Here is a 21,888-nt window from a genome sequence, read left to right as displayed (position 1 = left end):
ATTTCACCGGCTCCAGCCCCTCCCTGGTTTCCTAAAGTGGTGGTGCCCCCTCTCTGATGTTATTCTATCTCTGTACTTTTCTCTTAATGGCAATTATCAGAACTTGTAATATTTTGTTAATATTTAAAACTTCGCTGGACATGGTGGCTCACGCCTGTAATGCCAGCATTTTGGGAAGCCAAGGTGGGCGGATCACCTGAGGTCAGGAGTTCGAGACCAGTCTGGCCAACTGGTGAAACCACGCTCTACTAAAAATACAAAATTAGCCAGGTGTGGTATTGCACACCTGTAATCCTAGCTACTCACATGGCTGAGGCAGGAGAATTGCTTGAACCAGGGAGGCAGAGGTTGCGGTGAGCCAAGATAGCACCACTGTACTCCAGCCTGGGAGACAAGAGCAAAACTCTGTCTCAAAAAAAAAAATCTACTTTCTTCACTTGACTGTAGGGTGGTGGAAGAGGTCAGGGGCCCTGTCTGCCCTGTTTGCCATCCTGTCCCTAGTGCCTAACATGGAGTAAACCCTGAACATTCATGGAATGGACAGCACTGCTGTTCACAGATGGATGCCTTACCTGCTTGCATTTCCTTGAGAGTGTTGTGATGTACTTAAAAAAAGAAAGCCATTTTATTCTACATTGTTCTACAACACAAAGGGCTGTGCTCCAGTGAAATGTGAAGTGCCTCTTGTGGAGTGTGCTCTGGGTAAAGTTCATTTAAATCAGGTACTTATAAATGTTAGGTTGATTACAAATATGGTGTCCCATTTTCTTTTCTAACCTAAACGAGATGTTTTAAGAGTCTCATTCTACCCAGTAAGATTAAGGAAAGAGGCAAGTAATCTTATTTTTTGGACCAAGTTTCCACGAGGACATAAGACCTAAAAATCTTTTACACTCCCGGGCAGTACCTGCTCATTAATTATCTGGGAGACTGGCAAGGATTTAAAAGTAATTTCTTCTTTAAGCCCAGGAATCATTTAAGAAATCTGTATAACATTTTTTTTCTCATGTAGTCTTAAACCCAAAGAATATTCTATCAATTAGGTTATTCAAATCTTATCAAGAAATAAATGCTTATGTAAATCAAGATTAAAACTTTAAAAAAAAACATTTTCAAAGCAGCATCTTTTAAACAGTCCTGTTTTAAAATCCCATCAAAATGCTAAAATTCATCGTGATCCTGACCTCTGATGCTGTCAGCCACAGGAAGGGGCAAAACGACTTGAGGCTTGAAGCTGTGTCTTTCCCGAAGCTCCGGTTCACCAAACATGGTGTCCAGATGGAGTCTGTTGCTCAGAACCTGGGCTTTACTTCTTGACAGGAGAAGGAAGCAGTGTTAAAACTTGTCCGTTCTGAACTAGCCAACCAGATTAAAGGAGGGGTTTGTACATACCCACATCATCCCAGAATGACCTGAATGACTCATTGCATACAGACGGTGGTGCAAACTCATTAACAAGTAAACAACTCACACCAGTGCTCTGTGCTCACAGGGCTGGGAGCATTCTTGGGTATTTTTCTTAAGGGAGGCTGGAAGAAGGGAGGAGACATTCCTTTCTCCTAGAGGCAGGGGCCAGTTCCTTTTGCTGTGCCCCAGGCCCTCCCAGGTTGTTAGAAACTCTTCCAGGCCTTTTCTTGGGAAGGTGTTTTCATCCCCACACTCCTGCGTCCTCCCTCTACCTGTTGTGCACTCCCTGCCTGTCCACCTATTTGTCCTTTAAAACCTCTCTTGGCTGGGCGAGGTGGCTCATGCCTGTAATCCCAGCACTTTCGGAGGCCAAGGTGGGTGGATCACTTGAGGTTAGGAGTTCAAGGCCAGCCTGGCCAACAGGGTGAAACCCCTGTGTCTACTAAAATACAAACCTTAGGGGCGTGGTGGCAAATGCCTGTAATCCCAGCTACTATGGAGGTAGAGGCTGGAGAATCACTTGAACCCAGGAGGCAGAGGTTGCACTGAGCCCAGATGGCGCCATTGCTCTCCTGCCTGGGTAACAGAGTTAATGAGACTCTGTCTCAAAACAAAACAAACCTCTCTTGGACATCACAATCTCTTAGAAACTTTGCATGTATATTTACCCTCCGCCACCCCAAATCAGAGTTAATTTCTTCCTCCTCGGTACTGTGTCTGCATTGTATTAATACTTTTGTCAGTCCAACATGTAGTCAATATATATTTATATGTTCCACTCTCCCTTGAGAAGTTTTCTTGAGACAGGGATAAAATCTTCTTTCTAGACTCTAGTGAATCCTTTTATTCATGTTGGTGTGAGTAAATGAAGAAATGGGACGATCAGACACAGACTTTCAGTTTTTAAAATGACCTTATAGGCCTAGTCAGCCTGAGAGAAATGAAACAAGTTAATTAGCTTATTCAGCTACTTGGGAAGCTGAGGCGGGAGGACTGCTTGAGCCTAGGAGTTTGGATCCAGCCTGGGCAACATGTTGAGACCCCATCTCTAATTTTTTTTTAAGTTTTTATTTTTTTAATTTAAATTAACATATTCAGGCTAGTGCCCGTTCTTTAGTTCTCTGCTGAAGTAATTCACCCTAAATTGAAACTAGCATTGCTAGTTTAGTGTATTACTCGTCTCTAGGCATTCTCTCTCTCTGTATATATATATGCGTATATATGTGTATATATACGCATATATATATGTGTGTGTGTATATATATATACACACACATATACTTTTTTTTCTTTTTTGGAGACAGTTTCATTCTTGTCGCCCAGGCTGGAGTGCAATGGCGCAATCTAGGGTCACTGCAACCTCCGCCTCGTGGGTTCGAGTGATTCTTCTGCCTCAGCCTCCCGAGTAGCTTGCACCACAGAATGTGTGTGACCACACCTGGCTAATGTTTTATTTTTTTGAGCTGGAGTCTCACTTTGTTCCCCAGGCTAGTCTTGCCGCTAGCCTAGTTTTTCTCTGTATTATTAGACAGGGCCTCAGTGTCCTTGACCTGCAAGAAGTTAACATTGAGTGTAGTATTAGGAAAACCTATCTTCCACTCATGAAAAGTCAGTCATTTTTTTAAAAAAAGATTCCAGAATTACAAGCAGAAACAAATTGAAAGGTTGTACCTACTGTTTGAAAAACACAGCTTACCAAAACCAAACATAATAAGTATGTATACCTCTATATTTATTAAATAAATAGAATCCGGCTGGGCATGGTGGCTCACATCTGTAATCCCAACACTTTGGGAGGCCAAGGCGAGTGGATCACGAGGCCAGGAGTTCAAGACCAGTCTGGCCAAGATGGTGAAATCCCGTCTCTACTAAAAAAATACAAAAAATTAGCCGGGTGCGGTGGCAGGCACCTGTAATCCCAGCTACTCGGGAAGCTGAGACAGGAGAATTGCTTGAACCTGGGGGACGTAGGTTGCAGTGAGCCAAGATGGCGCCACTGCACTCCAGCCTGGGCGACAGAGTGAGACTCCCTCTCTAGAAAAATAAAAAGAAAAATAAAAAATTAAATAAATAAAAATAATAAAAAAAATAGAATCCATAATTTAAAACTTTCTCACAAAAACAATCCCCAGTTCCTGATGGCGTCACTGGTGAATTCTTAAATGAAAGGGAAAACATAACACCAACATTACAGGTTTTTTTTTTTTTTTTAATCTTAGGGACAGGGTCTCACTGTGTTGCCCACATGCTGGAGAGCAGTGGCTATTCACAGTCACACTCCAGTGATCCTCCCACCTCAGCCTCTTGAGTAGCTGGGACTATAGGCTGCAAACTTTTAAGAGAACGAAAATAAAGGGAATTCCTGAGCTCAAGCAATTCTCCTACCTTGGCCTCCCAAAGTGCTGGGATTATAGGCATGAACCACTGCGCCCAGCTTTTTTTTTGGGTTGGGGGGATGGAGTCTCGCTCTGTCGCCCAGGCTGGAGTGCAGTGGCGCGATCTCCGCTCACTGCAAGCTCCGCCTCCCGGGTTCACGCCGTTCTCCTGCCTCAGCCTCCCGAGTAGCTGGCACTACAGGCACCTGCCACCTCACCCGGCTAGTTTTTTGTATTTTTTTAGTAGAGACGGGGTTTCACCATGTTGGCCAGGATGATCTCGATCTCCTGACCTTGTTATCCGCCTGCCTCAGCCTCCCAAAGTGCTGGGATTACAGGCATGAGCCACTGCGCGCAGCTTAATGTACTGTTTTTAAAAATGACTTTTGGGTTTGTGTTCATGTGACTGATGAGCCTGTAGTTTTACTGTAATTTTTTAGACTACTTTTGGTATCAAGTTTATCGTAATCTCAAAAAATGAGCATGGCTCTGTTCCCTTTATTTTTGTTCTCTTAAAAGTGTCTGTAGCCTGTAGTCCCAGCTACTCAGGAGGCTGAGGTGGGAGGATCACTGGAATGTGACTGTCAATAACCACTGCACTCCATCCAGCCTGGGCAACGTAGTGAGACTCTGTCCCTCAAATTAAAGAAGAAATTGTGTAGTGTTGGTGTTACTTTTCCGTTTCATTGAAGAATTCACCAGTGAAACCATCAGGAACTTTGTTTTTGTGGGAAAGTTTTAAATTACAGATTCTACTTATTAATAGACATAGGAGTTTACATACTTCTGTTTGGCTTTGGTAAGTTGTGTTTTCAAACAGCAGGTGTACAACCTTTCAATTTGTTTCTGCCTCTAATAATTCTGGAATCTTTAAAAAATGACTTTTCATGATGAGTAGAACATAGGTTTTACTAATGCTATGATCAGTATTAATTCCTTGCAGATCAAGGACAGTGAGGCCCTGTCTAATAATCCAGAGGCAGAACTTGGATTTGGGAGCTCACTCCCGCCTCTTGCACTCTCTGTGACAAGTCTAGTTTCTATATCAAGTGTATCTTAATCTCAAACAATGAGCTTGGCTCTGTTGCCTCTATTTTCTCTTAAAAGTTTCTGCAGCCTGTAGTCCCAGCTACTCAGGAGGCTGAGGTGGGAGGATCCCTTGAGGCCAGGAGTTCAAGGCTGTTTAGTGAAACAATCAGGAATGAGCATTCCCAAGAGAATTAATACAAAAGTAAAATCACCTAGAGCTTTGGGACAGCTTAAAAAGCCCAGAAAGAAGTGCCAAATGAAAAAATAATCAAATTCAGTGGAAAAACTCACTTGAGGGTATCATGGTCAGCTGGGTTTTCATCCCTTTGATGCACTTCAGATCCTGTGTATCCCACAAAGACTTGCTCCTTTCTGTGGTTCACAATCAACAGAATAGCAGCAACCACCACGAGCCTGAGGGCTGGCTAGTCTTTAATATTCTGCCCCATTCGAAGAAATGAGTCATTCCCTCATTCGTAAAGATCTCCCAGGTCCATTACAAAAAAAGGAGCAAACAGGCACAGTGGCTCATGGCCTATAATCCCAGCTCTTTGAGAGGCCAAGGCAGGCAGATCACCTGAGGTCAGGAGTTTGAGACCAGCTTGGCCAACATGGTGAAACCCTATCTCTATTAAAACTGCAAAAATCAGCTGGGCTTAGTGGTGTGTGCCTATAATCCCAGCTACTAGGGAGGCTGAGGCAGGAGAATTGCTTGAACCTGGGAAGTGGAGGTTGCAGTGAGCCAGGATCACCCTACTGCACTCCAGCCTGGGGAACAGAGCAAGACTCTGGGGAAAAAAACAAACAAATAAAAGCATTCTTACCTCCAGGAAGTGTTTTACTAGTGTTGGTTTCTATTTGGCATTAAACACTTCCCCAGGCCAATGTGCTAGCAGTTAGCTCCTTACTGAATATTATCTGTAGCAAACAGTAGCTGACTCCTAGCTCTCTTCAGTGAACTTGAATTTAAATTTATAGAATTCTCATGACTTCTATTTCATCTTGAAACCTAGAGATTTCTTCCTTTTCCTACTGATTTACCTTTCAATTATATGTAGACTGAACCAGTCCCAGCTGTGTTTAGTTGGTCTCTATTCAAACATTGTAGTTTCGTTTCTTGATTACATCTTCAATTATTTTAGTTATTTCTGAGATTCTTCCGTGCAGTTTCTCCAGTTATCTAGAGAAGAGTGTGGCAAGGTACAAAGAATGCATGAATAACATTATGAAGGCTGTGAGACTTCAAATAAATGAGTAGCCTCTCTGAGCCTCAGTTTTCTCCCTGTAAACCAGAAATAATTTTTACTGAACCAAGGTTGTGCTAAGGTTTAGTGAAATGTGTGTAAAGCCTTTAGCATTTAATAGTGGTAAGTGATGCTTATAAAGTGTTTTTATTGTGGTAAAATATACAAAGCATAAAACTTACCAGCCTTTTAATCTGAATTATCTTATTGTGATAGGCTTGTTTATAAAAAAACCAACTCTTTTTAGTATCTGTAGGATCTACAGTAATAACTCTTCACTCCTTATATTTTAACTTGTACCTAATTAGTTAGCCACAACTCTTACTAATTAGTTATCTATTGCTGCATAAGAAATTACCTGAAACTTAATGTCTTCAAACAACAACAAATATTGATTATCTGTGATAGGCAGACTTCTAAGATGTTTCCCATGATCTCTATGTCCTGGTGTTATACTCTGTATAATCTCTTCCTTTTTAATGTGGATGGGATCACTTCTCAACCTTTTGGATGAAATTGAGTGAGTATGAGTAGGATCTGTGACTTGTTTCTAACCGACAGAATATTGCAAATGTGATGGGTTGTTACTCCTGGGATGTGTATGTGTGTGTGCATGTGCACACACACGCACATATGGAGAGATAGAAGAAAGGAGAGGGAAGAGGAGAGGAGGAGGAGGAGGAGGAGGAGAGAGACATGCATTAGGATATGAGATAGACATATTGCTAGCATGCACCCAAGATTCTCCTTGCTGATTTGAGGAAGTGTGTGACCATATTGAGGAAGCCCAACAGCAGGTGGTGTCTAGGACCTGAGGGTGGCCTCCAGCCAATAACCAATAAAAATCATACCGACATAAGGAAATGAATTTTGTCAACAACCTGAATGAACTTGAACCTAGCTCAGCTGACGCCTTGCCTGCAACCTTGTGAGACCCTACGCTGTGAACCCAGTTAAGTTGTGGCCAGATTCCTGACCCACAGAAAATACGAGAGGATAAATATGTTTTTTCTCACATTTTCTTTTCTTTTTTTTTTTTTTTTTGAGACGGAGTTTCACTCTTGTTGCCCAGGCTGGAGTGCAATGGTACGATCTTGGCTCACCACAGCCTCAGCCTCCCAGGTTCAAGTGATGCCCCTGCCTCAGCCTCCCGGGTAGCTGGGATTACAGGCATGTGCCACCACACCCAGTTAATTTTGTATTTTTAGTAGAGACAAGGTTTCTGCATGTTGGTAAGGCTGGTCTCGAACTCCTGACCTCAGGTGATCTGTCCTCGGCCTCCTGAAGGGCTGGGAATTACAGGTGTGAGCCACTGTGCCTGGCCTTTTCTCATATGTTTATAGCAGCACAATTTGCAACTGAAAAAGTATGGAATCAGTCCATATGCCCATCAGTCAATGAATGGATAAAGAAAATGTGGTATATATGTACCATGGAATACTACTCAGCCATAAAAAGGAACAAAATAATGGCATTTGCAGCAATCTGGATGGAATTGGAGACTTGTTCTACATGAAGTAACTCAGGAATGGAAAACCAAACATGTTCTCACTCATAGGCGGGAGCAAAGCTATGAGGATGCACAGGCATAAGAATGATACAATTGACTCTGGGAACCCAGGGGAAAGGGTGGGAGGGGGATGAGGGAGAAAACACTACACATTGGGTACAGTGTACCCTGTTTGGGTGATGGGTACACCAAAATCTCAGAAATCACCACTAAAGAACTTATTCATGTAACCAAACACCATCTGTTCCCCAAAAACCTATTGAAATAAAAAATAAATTTTAAAAAAAGGAAGTAAAAAAAAAACCCACTTAAAAAAGAATAACCGTGTGTTTTCTTAAATGAAATCCTGACTCACAGAAACTGTATAAGAGAAAATATACTAGACAGTGTATGTATATTTCCTGAGATGTTCTATTTGTTATGCAACAATACCAAACTAATATATAGCTTCTGTGGGTCCTGATTTGAGAAATGCTTTAGCTGGGTAGTTCTGTCTTGGTTAATATGTTGATTAGGCCTGCAGTCATCTGAAGGTTTGACTGAGGCTACGGCGTCCAGTTTCAAGATGGCTCACTCAGCATGGCTAGCAAGTCAGTGCTGTCTGTTAGTAGGAGACCTCTGTAATGTGATGCATTAACCTCTGTAGGGTTGCTTGAATGTCCTTGCAATATGGTAGCTGCTTTCACCCAGGGTGAGCAAGGTGGAAGCTGCTGTGTATTTTATAATGTAGCCTAGGAAATTTGAACTATCTTTTTGATAACACAGGTCAGCCGTATTTAATATGAGAGAGAACTGCACAAGGCATGGATAGCGGAGGTGAAAATCACTGGGATTTTGGAGGCTGGCTGCCACAGAGATTAGCAATTGGAATACTATTGTCAAAGAAACTGTTTTGGCTTCTTATATTTTCTCTATGATGTTTTTGGTTTTTTTTTTTTTTCTCCTTTAATTTAGGCTTTTATCCTTATTATTTCCATCATTTTAATTTCATTGGGCTTAATTTGCTGGGATTTTTGAGATGGATGCTTAGATCATTGGGGTTTTTTCTCTTTTTGTTTTGAGACAGAGTCACACTCTGTCACTCAGGATATAGTGCAGTGGTGAATCATAGCTCATAGCAGCCCTAAATTACTGAGCTCAAGTGATCCAATCCTCCCTCCTCAGCCTTCCAAGTAGCTGGGACTACAGGTGTGCGTCACCACACCCAATTAATTTTTTTTTTTTTTTTGCTGTGACAGGTCTCACTATGTCACCCAGGCTGGTATTGAAGTTCTGGCCTCAAGCAAACCTCCTGCCTTGGCCTTCCAAAGTGTTGGGATTATACATGTGAGCCACCACACCTAGCATATCATTGTTTTTCAGTACTTTTTTGGTTTTGTTTTCCAATGCATGCATTTATGATTATAGATTTCCCCCAATTCCAGATTTAGTCACATCCCACAAGTTTTCTGCTTTTGTAAAATTGTATTGAAGTATAATATACCTGAGAGAAAGTGTGCCATCTTAAATTTACAGGTGGATGAATTATCACAATGTAAACTTCTGTAACTAGCACCAAGATAAAAAAACTACTACTAGTTATTTAAACCTAGGTTTGATAATATTTCCAATTACTTTAAAGTTCATGTCTGATAATTCTAATACCTGAAGAACTTGTGGGTTTCTCTTTTCTGTTTTTTTGCTCATAGTTTTCAGTCACTTGATCATATATCCTGACATTCCTGGTAACATATATATGTGTACATACACATACTTTTTATTTTTAAAAACTGTACAGCTCTAGCATAAAGAGTCCTACAATGGTTACTTATCTCCCATCTATAACTTTTTTTACACTTTCTTTTTTCTCTTTCTAGACTTTATTATTTTACTTTTTGGATAAGTAATATAGTTACAAGTTTCAGAGATAAAAAAATATGAAAGAGTGTTAGTGAAAAGTCTCATTCTTGCAATGCCACCACCCTCTTCCTGTCCTACAGGTAACCACCATCATTAGTTTCTGGTATATCATTCCAGAGATAGTTTAAACATTATATACACGAGCAAATTATGTATACTGCATTCCTGTCTCTGTTCTGTACTTTGGTTTTTTCACCTAACATTATATTTTGGTGAGTTTTCTGTTGAGTACATAATAAATTTTCTCGTATTTTAAACAACTGTATTCTGTTGTATGAATTTATCATAATTTATTGAATCAGTCCACTGCTGATGGACATCCAGTTTGTTTTCAGTCGTTTGCTATTGTGATAGGCTGAATAAAAGTTGTCCACGGGACGGGCACGGTGGCTCATGCCTGTAATCCCAGCACTTTGGGAGGCTGAGGCGGGCGGATCATGAGGTTAGGAGATTGAGACCATCCTGGCTAACACGGTGAAACGCTGTTTCCACTAAAATTACAAAAAATTAGCCAGGTGTGTTGGCATGCGCCTGTAGTCCCAGCTACTTGGGAGGCTGAGGCAGGAGAATTGCTTGAACCCAGGAGGCAGAGGGTGCAGTAAGCTGAGATTGCGCCACTGCACTCCAGCCTGGGCGACAGAGCGAGACTCCGTCTTTCAAAAAAAAAAAAAAGATGTCCACATTCAAATTCCTGAATCTAGGAATATATTACTTTACGTAGCCAAAAGGGCCTTGGGAGTAAGGATTGTGAGATAGGCATAGGAGCGTGTATCATCCAGGTGGGCACAATGGAATCAATCACAAGCGTCCTTATAAGTGGGAAGGAGAAGCGTCAGAATCAGAGAGGTGATGTGAAGATGGAAGTGGTGGTTGCAGTGACACAAGATCAAGAGCCAAGGCATGTGTGGAAAACCGTCAGCAGTAGGAAGAGGCATGGAAATGGACTCTCCCCTAGAGCCTCCAGAAAGAACCAGCCTTTGACTGTAGCTCCGCAAGACGCATTTCGGACTTCTGACCTCCGGGCTCGTAATAAGATAAGTTTGTGTTGTTTTAAGCTGCTACATTTGTGGTAACTGATGATAGCAGCGATAGGAAACTAGAAGAGCTGTTTTTACAATTATAAGCAAAGCTGCAAGAAACAATGCTTATCTGACATTTTGCACTTGGGCAGGTATATCTGCAGAATAAATGTCTAGATGTTGACTAGGTAGCTAGTTTTGATAATTGTTAAATCACTGTCCTCTAGACGGGTTATACCAGTGTATACTTCTAGTAGCAATGTGGGTGAATACCTCTTTCCCATAGCCTCCTCAACTCTGTGTGTTATCCGACTTTTCGAATTTTTACTGTTCTGCTAGTAAAAAGCCCTAATTTCTTTGAATAACCTGCTAATTATTGAGTCTTCCTCATCTGCACAACATGGTTAGAAGCTCCTTCTGAGTTACACCTGGGTCCTTATTTCTATTTGTTTCTTCTTTTTTTTTTTTTTGAGATAGAGTCTCACTCTGTCGCCCAGGCTGGAGTGCAGTGGCGTATCTCAGCTCACTGCAAGCTCTGCCTCCCAGTAGCTGGAACTGCAGGTGCCTGCCAGCAGGACCGGGTAATTATTTTCTATTTTTTTTTATTTTTATTTTTATTTTTTTATTTTTTTTAGTAGAGATGGGGTTTCACCGTGTTAGCCAGGGTGGGCTCCAGCTCCTGACCTCGTGATCTGCCTGCCTCGGCCTCCCAAAGTGCTAGGATTACAGGCATGAGCCACCACGCCTGGCCCTTATTTCTATCTTTTTCTACGCTGCATACCATTGTATCCTTCCTGTTACCTTACACAGGGCGGGCTCTCTGCACAGAAGATGATGATACACTCAACAGCGTCTGTGCGTGATAGAGGGAAAGAAATGCAATGTAGAATCCATTCTATCCATCTATCAAATTCCATTTAGGAAAACAAAATGTTCGAACTAAAATATCCTAATCACCGTAATTGACTAGTGAAGACTGAAGAAGTGGTTGCCTAGCAATGCCCTGATCATTTTTGATGTTGGCTGGTTGACATAAGGCGGGATCAACAAACACACAGCACATGTGTGGCCCTGGCAGCTGATTCAGATCCTTCCCACTAAGGTCAACATTACCCAGGTTCCTGGAGGCAGCCACTCCTCATTGATTATTTGCACATGAGATAAACCTGTTTGTTTTACCATATTGAAGGACTAACAGAAGTGCAAACTAACTGAAGTGCTTTTCCAGTGAAGAGTGAAACAAATAGGAAAGAACGAAAAGAACATGTATCTGCCCCCCTCCTCTTCTTCCCTTAGCTTGGGGATCATCATTACCTCCATTTCTTCATTTTGTTTCCTTTTTTTTTTTTTTGTTGGCATTGCCACTGTGTGTGTATGTGTGTGTTTTAGATATTAAAACTTTAGGGAAACAGCTGTCACCTCTTAAAAATGTCAGCAACTTCAATTCATTGCTTTTTAAATATCCTGGTTAATAACTTACACCCTTGGTTAAAATGTTCAATCATCTGCTTAATATATAGTGCTTAGCTTTGTTTCTATTTATTTTTTGAGACAGGGTCTTGCTCGCTGTATTGTCCAGGCTGGAGTGCAGTGGCCCAATCTTGGCTCACTGCAACCTCCACCTCCCAGGTTCAAGCAATTATACCTCAGCCTCCCGGGTAGCTGGGATTATAGGCGCCCACCACCACGCCCAGCTAATTGCTGTGTTTTTAGTGGAGATGGGCTTTCACCATGTTGGCCAGGCAGGTCTCAAACTCCTGACCTCAAGTGATCTGCCTGTCTCGACCTCCCAAAGTGTTAGGATTATAGGCGTAACCCATTGCGTCCAGCTTAGCTTTCACGTGAATCAGTGTTAGCATACACATTCAGAATTCTTTAAACTTCAAAGAAACCACAAAACTTAATTATGTATCGTGGAAATACAAATCAGAACAAAAATCTATTGACTGAGCCCACATAACATAATTTTTGTTTCGTGAAAACAAAAGTATGCAAATGGATGAGGACTTTTAAGGGAATCTTGTGGCTTCTCAGTCCTTGCTGTTCTGAATTGGTGATTATCGACAGAAACGCCCAACAGGTGATTCTAAAGATACTGGTAATTCTCCATCCTTATCTGATTGCACCTAGATTTTGCTTGTTGCTCATTCTGCATGACACCTGAACTCATTCTGCCTGACACCTAAACTGCGTGACACCTAAACCCTTTAGTAGTGTGCCAAAAGGAGGAAGGAGGGCGTGGAGGAGAGGAAGGAGAAACAGCTGTCGTGAGGCCTGGGGCTCCGTGAGCTTCATTCACTAATCAGGTGCCGGTTGGTAACTTGATTACAGATAACTTCAGTGTGAGTCAGGCTCGTTTGCCACAGCTGTTTCTCTTAAAAGTTCTCTGATAAGTCATTGCCACCACTACTTCCAAATAACATATGTTAACTTTGAGTTAATTTTAGATAAACCTACTTTAATTTACAAAATTGTGGCACCAACAACATGGTTAGGCGAGGCAGCATGGATGGGTATTGGAATCTGTCAATCCTGGGTTGCTGTGTACCAGCTCTGGGACTGGGGACAAGTTGTAGCAGCCCTGAGCCTCCTGCTTCACCTATATCAGGGGACGGTGAGACCTACCTTGCAGGGGTCTTGTGAAGATGAAATGCAGTACTGTGTGAATGGTGCCTACCGTCGTGCCTGGCCTGTCAAGACCAGGCAGTTTACACAAAAACACTTGATACTGACTATGAAACAAGATCCGGAAGAGAACAAATATAAATACAGATGTATCAGCTAAATGAAGGACTGTCTAATAAAAACCACAGAGAGGATGTTTGTGAGTGGAGGGGGATGGATCTCCTCCACCCAGCAGTGAATATCGTGGGAATCTCTCTACCTGAATCCACCTCTCATTATAATTCTTTACCTAAGAGCCATTAGAACTCTTCCAAACTTTCTAAAGACTCATTACACTATGAAACCTTGCCCGCCTCCCAGACAACTTCCTATGGACATTAGACTTTTTAAACATAGGATATGTTAAGTGATGGTCTTCATTCCTTGATGTCACATTCTAAATTTGTATTTTTCTTCATTTTCCAAAGCTCCAGCTCAGCATCTTTGTATGCCTTATAGATACATATATTTAAAAAAGTCTCGGTCTTATGTGTCGATTTCTACACCCCAGCCTCAGGTAGTGTAAGCTTCATGAGGACAGGAACCAGCCCTGCCTGCTCACACTGTGTCACCAGCGTGTTCGCAGGGCGGAACATGACAGGCGCTCAGGTATTGGTTGAATAGGTAAATGGAGACAGGAAATGTAGGCTGGACTGATAACTTGCGGGTAGACACACCCCAGTGATTTGGGAAAAGGAAGATTGGTCCAAGGCAGTGTTTCTTAACGTATTTTCATTATCAAAGAGGAAAACCTAAACATTCCCTAACAGAAATGAAAAACTAAAGGAATAAAATTTTTGTTAGATGATGATGAACTTTGAAAGGTCACCAAGGACCCTTTCAATATCAAATCTTTCTCATCCCCCTAACTCCAGAACACTAGTTTTTGCTCACATATTGGCTCAGTGGAAAATGTGCGGTCTGAAGCTATAGTATCCTAGTTTGTGAGCTTATTTTCACTGCCTGAAGGTTTGAGTTACTGTAGAAGGGGAGGGAGGGGTGGTGGAGATCAGAACTGAGGCCTCTGAACTCCGGGGTTGACAGGTGCCGAGGGGATGAGGTAGAACTGCCGGCAGGCAGCCCACATCTGATCCGAGAGTGAGCTCAGCAGGCAGAAAGCACTTGGCAAAGCCCAGGGAATGGTCGGGAGAGACTGGTAGACCCAGCACTCCTATTCCTTGAGGCAGGTCAGTGATGTGTATTAACTGCGGGTGGCTCTGATTTTAATGTGTCAGTGACAGGGGTCTTGCTGCGACTGCACTCCTGAGGTGGGCCCCAGTGTTCTGCATTTCCGACAAAAACACTGCAGGGGACCGCCAGGCTGCTGTTTCCACAGACCACACTTTGAGAAGCATGGCGTTATCTCACCTGTACATACTATATTTGTTAAAGGGTAACTTTTCATAAACAGGAAAAACTATCACTCATAGATACAAATGTTTTTTGTTTTTTGTTTTTTGTTTTTTTTTTGAGACGGAGTCTCGCTTTGTCGCCCAGGCTGGAGTGCAGTGGCCAGATCTCAGCTCACTGCAAGCTCCACCTCCCGGGTTCACGCCATTCTCCTGCCTCAGCCTCCCAAGTAGCTGGGACTATAGGCGCCCGCCACCTCGCGCGGCTAGTTTTTTGTATTTTTTTAGTAGAGACGGGGTTTCACCGTGTTAACCAGGATGGTCTCGATCTCCTGACCTCGTGATCCGCCCGTCTTGGCCTCCCAAAGTGCTGGGATTACAGGCGTGAGCCACCGCGCCCGGCCTACAAATGTTAACTATTAATGAAGTAAGCGGTGAGATGTTACAACCAGTTCAAAAGAGAACCCAAAGGACAGACACATCTATTACTCAGAATATTAAAATAAACTTGAAATTGATACATAAGTGGCTTTGCCACGTGGAGAAGGATTGGCCTTCCAAGGCAGGTTGATTTGCATGTTTATAAACAAGAATCATTTACATTATCAGTTCCTTTCAACTTTATATACCATGAAACAGGTGAAAGGCTAGACTAGAAAACCTTAAAGGGGCTTGGTGCGATGGCTCATGCCTGTTATCCCAGCACTTTGGGAGGTCAAAGTAGACAGATGACTTGAGCCCAGGAGTCCGAGACCAGCCTGAGCAACACAGACCCTGTCTCTACAAAAAAGGTTACAAAAATTAGCTGGGCATGATGGCATGAGCCTGGAGTCCCAGCTACTCGGGAGGCTGAGGTGGGAGAATCCCTTGAGCCAGGGAAGTGGAGGTTGCTGTGAGCCAAGATCATGCCCTTGCATTCCAGTCTGGGTGACAGAGGGAGATCCTATCTCAGCGAAAGTCTGAAGGAAAGTGATCTAAACAATACGTAGTGTTTCCACTGAAGCACAGATATTTTCCCTGTGATTTGTAGTGACTGGCATTTTCAAATTGTAGATTGCTGTCTATATTAACTTGACAGTTTGTAATAACTGCTTGAAATGAGCAGTTTGTCTGTTTCTTCAGTTAATTGTCATATTTAGCTCCTCTGTGTAATACGAGAAAGTAATGAGTTGTTTTTTTTTTTTAGACAGAGTCTTGCTCTGTTACCAGGCTAGAGTACAGTAGTGTTTAATGTCAAATAGAAACCAACACTAGTAAAATACTTCCTGGAGGTAAGAATGATTTTCCCCCAACCCCCCGGGATCTTGCTGTGTCCCACAGGCTGGAGTGCAGTGGCATGATCTTGGCTCACTGCAACCTCCGCCTCCCGGGTTCAAGTGATTCTCCTGCCTCAACCTCCCAAGTAGCTGGGACTACAGGTGCATGCCACCACACCCAGCTAATTTTTGTATTTTTAGTAGATAGGGGGTTTCACCATGTTGGCCAGGATAGTCTCAATCTCTTGACCTCATGATCCGCCCGCCTCGGCCTCCCAAAGTGCTGGGATTACAGGCATGAGCCACCACACCCAGACATGAGGGCTCTTAAGTAGAATTTCCATCTATAAAAAGGTAGGTATTGTCAGTATTCCCCTCACATAGGTTTATGAAGAAGGCATTTTAAAAAGGGAACCCCTGTCATCGATCAGGGACCCTGTCTGCCTTCTCTGTGGGCCTAGGGTAAATTCTTTTGATTGTCTATTTGGTATAAAAAATCTGTAGTTAAAATATACCATTTGCATTATCCATAATAGCCAAAAAGTGGAAGCAAGCCAAGTGTCTATCTACAGATGAGTAAACAAAATATGGTGTATATATACTATATGCAGTAGAATACTATTCAGCCTTAAAAAGAAGGGAAATTCTGACACATGCTACACCATGGATGGACCTGGAAGACATTATGCCATGTGAAATAAGCCAGTCACCAGAGAACAAGTATTTTATGTGATCAGCTTCTTGATAATCTCCAAAATTGCCACCTTGACATAGTGAATGTTTGAAGGAATCTCAGAAATGGCAGGAAGGACAGTCTGGCCTTCCCACCCTCCTCTCTGACGCAGGTCACAAGGCCCTCAGGTGAGAGGTGCCCTCCCTGTCCCTGGAGGGAGGAGCATCCTTCTCTCAGAAGACAATGCAGAGAGGAATCTGAATGAGAGGTCCTGCTGTTCCTCCTAGTTTCCTACACTTAGCTCCTACCTCTTCTTGTCCTCTTGCATTTTCTGCTTCTCTCCACTTTTCATCAAACTTAAAAATTCTGGGAGGCCCTTCTTTTGGGCTGAGCTCCTGCACTAGCCCTCAACAGATCACACCAAACCAAAATGGAGTTACTTATGCTAAATGCTGTGTCATCAAACTGAAACTTTAAGGAAGCAGATAGATCCCCAAACAGACCAGTTTTTCCTGAAAACATGAGATTCCAGTCTACTAGAATCAGCAGAAGAAGGAAGTCCCCACTGCTTTAACCATTACAAAAGAAATAACCAAAGTAACTTGATGTTAACCAATCAGGTTTTTCTATTCTGTTACCTTGTTCCCACCTTATAAAACCTGTGGTTCTGTTATTGCCCAGTGGGAGCTCTCATTCTCTTTTGTAGAGTGGAAGGCACCCAGATTCATGAATCATGAATAAAAGCCAATTAAATCTTTAAATTTGTTGTAGTCTTCTGATAATATGAAACCTAATTTGTTGTAATTTAGTCTTTTGACAAACCTAATATACAAAGACATACGTTTAACTGTTTCTTCAGGTCTTTATTTCCTTACAAAGGCTCCTAGTTACATCAAGTTACTTCCAGAAAAAAAGTCAATTTTTTCTGTGTCATGTAAAACTTATATTAAGTAAATGTGGATGCTTTTCTCTTGTTAATCTGTCTTTTGGTACAAGAGCCCCGGCCAAGAAATTAAGAAGGGTGGAGGAAAAATATTTTTCTTCCTTTACATATGATTCCAGTAAAATTCATAGAAACAAAGTAGAATGGTCAGGCTCAGTGGCTCATTCCTGTAATCCCAACATCTTGGAAGGTTAAGGCGGGAGGATCACTTCAGCCCAAGAGTTCAAGACCAGGCTAGACAACATAGTGAGACCTCATCTCTGCTTTTTTAAAAAAAAAGTCAGGTGTGGTGATGCATACCTGTAATTCCAACTACTGGGGAGGCTGAGGCGGGTTGGATCACTCAAATCTAGGAGTTCAAGCTTTCAGTGGGCTATGATCATGCCACTGTACTCCAGCCTGGTCGATAGAGTAAGACCCTGTCAGAAAGAAAAAAAAGTAGTTTGGTGGTTGCCAGAGGCTGGGGTAGAGAGGAATGAGGACTTACTTACTGGGTACAGAGTTTTACTTGGGGATGATGAAAATGTTCTGGAGATGGATGGTGGTGATGGTTGTACAACCATGTGAATGCACTTATGCCAATAGACTTAAAATGGTTAGAATCAGGCTGGGCATGGTGGCTCATGCCTGTAATGCCAGCACTTTGGGAGGCTGAGGCAGATGGATCACGAAGTCAAAAGATCAAGACCATCCTGGCCAACATGGTGAAACCCCATCTCTACTAAAAATACAAAAATTAGCTGGGCGTGGTGGTGGGTGCCTGTAATCCCAGCTACTTGGGAGGCTGAGGCAGGAGAATCCTTGAACCTGGGAGGTGGAAGTTGCAGTGAGCTGAGATTGTGCCACTACTGCACTCCAGCCTGGTGACAGAGCGAGCCTCTATCCCAAGGAAAAAAAAAAAATCTTACGTAAGTTATATATACTTTACCATGATGAAAACATTTTATAAGCACCATTTACCGTTTGATCACCTATTAAATGCTAAGTGCTTTACATACATTTCACCAATCCTTAGAACAACTTTGTTCAGTAAATATTCCTGGTTCACAGATAAGAAACTGAGGTTCAGAAAGATTATTTATCTGAAGTCTTACAGCCTTTATAATGTTATTCATGCACTCTTTATACCCTAGATAGTTGGGAGAAATTACAGGGGAGAATCTCAGAAATAACTAAAATAATCGAAGATGTAATCAAGAAACAAAAGTACCGTGTTTGAATAGAGACCAACTAAAGACGGCTGGGACTGGTTCAGTCTACACATAATTGAAAAGTAAATCACTAGGAAGGGGAAGGAGTCTCTGGGTTTCAAGATGAAATAGAAGTCATGAGAATTCTATACATTCAAGTTCACTGAAGAGAGCTAGGAGTCAGCTACTGTTTGCTACAGGTAATATTCAGTAAGGAGCTAACTGCTAGTGCATTGGCCGGGGGAAGTGTTTAATGTAAAATAGAAACCAACACTAGTAAAACACTTCCTGGAGGTCAGAATGCTTCCCCCGCAACCCCCCCGGGATCTTGCTGTGTCCCACAGGCTGGAGTGCAGTGGCATGATCTTGGCTCACTGCAACCTCCGCCTCCCGGGTTCAAGCGATTCTCCTGCCTCAGCCTCCCTAGTAGCTGGGATTACAGGCACACACCACCACACCCGGCTGATTTTTGTATTTTTAGTAGAGATGGGATTTCACCATGTTGGCCAGGCTGGTCTTGAACTCTAGACCTCAGGTGATCCTCCCACCTTGGCCTCTCAAAGTGCTGGGATTACAGGCTATGAGCCACTGTATCTGGCTGCTCCTTTTTTTCTAATGGACCCGGGAGATCTTTAGGAATGAGGGAAAGGATCATTTCTTTGAATGGGGTAGAAAACTAAAGACTAGCCAGCCCTCAGGCTCGTGGTGGTTGCTGCTATTCTGTTGACCGTGAACCATAACCTTTAGAAAGGAGCAAGTCTTTGTGGGATACACAGGATTTGAAGTGCATCACACGGGTGGAACCCCAGCTGACCGTGATACCTTCAAGTGAGTTTTTCCACCGAATTTGATTATTTTCTCATTTGGCGCTGCTTTCTGGGCTTTTTAAGCAGCTGCAAATCTCTAGGTGATTTTACTTTTGGATTAATTGTCTTGGGCATACTCATTCCTGATTCCTGGTTTCACCAAACAGGTGGGTAACCTTATTTGTTTCTGCCTATAATAATTCTGGAGTCTTTAAATAAAACGACTGTGACTTTTCATGATGAGTGGAAGATAGGTTTTCCTAATGCTACAATCAATATTAATTCCTTGTGGTTCAAGGACACTGAGGCCCTGTCTAATACAGAGGTCGAACTTGGACTTGGGAGATAACCCCTGCCTCTCATGCTCTCTGTGGCTCTGCTTTCTGTTAATTTACTCATAAGCTTGTTTTGTGTCCTTGCTGAGAATTGTCAAACATGAAATGTAATTTCAGGCTATAGTGAAGAAAGATGACACAGGCAGAAGAAATTGGCAATCATTTGGCCTGTACATGTTGCTTTTTTTTTTTTTTTTTCTTTCCCTGGACTTAGGATATAGACCAAACCTTGACATTTCTGGCCTTTGAGTCTTTCCCAACTGTGATTATAATACATTAGCTCTTCTAGAGAAGTTAGATGTGACTTTGGACTTAGTCTTTCATAAGGTGGCTAAACGAATTTATATAGTTCATCACAATTCACTAGATTGGTTAAGCAGGAAATTTACAGAGATTTTTTTCTTTGCTGAAAATGTTTTTCTAAATTGAAAAACTTCTAATACTGTCTTCTGGAGTAGTCCTAGAAACAAGTGCAAGTGATTGTTTTTGGCAAGAGGCCACATAAACATTTCTGCTTCTCTGTGATTTATGGGTAGCATTGATATAAATACAATGATCATAGATAATGTATCACAGTTTGGGCTCAGCCGCTGTAGCTGCTGTTGACCCAGAGAGACCACTGGGATCCTCACATCCCAGGGCAGCGCATCGTTTGCTGCAATGGTTGATTCTACACAACCTTTTATGAAATTAGGTGAGGCCCTTGGAGGCCCTTGATTAGAATTTGTTTTTTAAAAGGTTTCATATGAGTTTCCTTCTCTTTAAATATCAGTTTCTAATATTTTTTAAAGGCCTATGTTTACAACAAATTTGGGAGATACTTATATGCACTACTAACTAGTGTTCTTTTGTGGTGCTTTAGAAATTCTGGCCCACTTGTATTTTTGCTGGACTTCTAATGATTTTACTCATCAATCAGAAAATATTTGTGTCCACCTTCGTGCTTCCTCTCCCTTGATCTTGTCTATTCTTGGCCATTTTAGAGTTGACGTAGCGGCCTTCACAAAACTGGAGTTTCCATTGGGATTAAATTGATAGGTCTTTTCTGGGAGACCTTTACAATATTGAACTTTCCCGTCTGTGAACTTTTCTTATCTGCCCATATATTATGTTTGTTTTTGGTAGATGACAAAATTGTATGATCACTCCAAAAATTACCTTGCCCTTTATAGTAAAACCTTCCATTGTAAACTTCTGGCAATCACTGATCTGTGTTCCTCTAGCATTGCTTTTTTTCAGAATTTTATATAAATGGAATCGTTCAGGATGTAGCCTTTTGAGTCTGGCTACTTTCGTGTACGGTATCAACAGTTACTCCTTTTTATTGCCAAATAGTAATCCATTGTATAAATACTACATGGTTTGCTTATTGGTTTGTCTTTGGGGGAACACAGACTATTTTCACTTTTTGGTAAGTTATAAGTGGATTGGAATTCACAAAGTGCTTTTTGTCTGAGCATAGATTTTCATTTCACTTGTGCAAATACCTAGGAGTAGGATTGCCGAGTCTCGTGGTCCGCGTGTTTGACTTTGTCAGAACCTGCCAAATTGTCTTCCTAAGTGCTGCCCCACTTCAGTTTCTTTAATAAATGTAGGGATATTCAAGCTGTCTGTTTCTTCTTGAGTTTTGGTAGTTTGTCTTTCAAGGAATTGATCTATTTCACGTAATTTGTAGAATTTAGAAGCATATAGTTGTGTTTGTGTTTTGTTTCTGTAGTATCCATTATTAGCCTTCTAGTGTCTACAGGGTTTGTAATAATATTCCTTTGATTTCTGGTATTGGTAATATGTGTTTTCTCTTCCTTTGTCATTCTGCTAGAGGCTTACTCATTTGATTGATTTCTACCTCCCACCACCCCCTGCAAAGAACCAACTTTGGATTTCATTGATTTTTTTTCCTTTATTGTTTTTGTTTAAATATTACTGATTTAGTTTTATATGTTTAGTTTGTCTTTTCTTATGCTTGATTTGAGTTTATTTGGTTCTTTTTTTTACTTAAAGTAGATGCTTACATTATTGATTTGATACTTCATTTCTCATATAATTTAGTGCTATAAATTGCCCTCTAAGCACATATTTTGATAAGTTGATGTCATATTTATTCAGTTCGAACTGTTTTCCAATTTTTCTTAAGATACTCTCTTTGAACTGTGGGCCATTTAGAAGTACGCCATTTAACTTCTCATATT

General features: G+C 41.8%; 2 protein-coding genes across 5 annotated transcripts in view; one reads left to right on the top strand and one right to left on the bottom strand.

Moving 5' to 3' along the window:
- The window catches only part of DHX32 (DEAH-box helicase 32 (putative)), a 63,494-nt gene extending 62,240 nt beyond the window's left edge, over nt 1–1,254 (bottom strand). The window contains exon 1 of the mRNA XM_021944079.2: nt 1,185–1,254. The gene's annotated coding sequence lies outside the window, so the exon portion shown is untranslated. The remainder of the gene's footprint in view (nt 1–1,184) is intronic.
- FANK1 (fibronectin type III and ankyrin repeat domains 1) overlaps nt 1–21,888 on the top strand; it is a 119,861-nt gene that overhangs the window by 5,536 nt on the left and 92,437 nt on the right. The gene's annotated exons all lie outside the window — the stretch shown is intronic.

The sequence above is a fragment of the Papio anubis genome, chromosome 11, assembly GCF_008728515.1.
Source record: "Papio anubis isolate 15944 chromosome 11, Panubis1.0, whole genome shotgun sequence".
In the NCBI taxonomy this organism is placed as follows: domain Eukaryota; kingdom Metazoa; phylum Chordata; class Mammalia; order Primates; family Cercopithecidae; genus Papio; species Papio anubis.
Note: the sequence above shows the minus strand (reverse complement) of the source record. Positions and strands in the feature narration are given on the sequence as shown.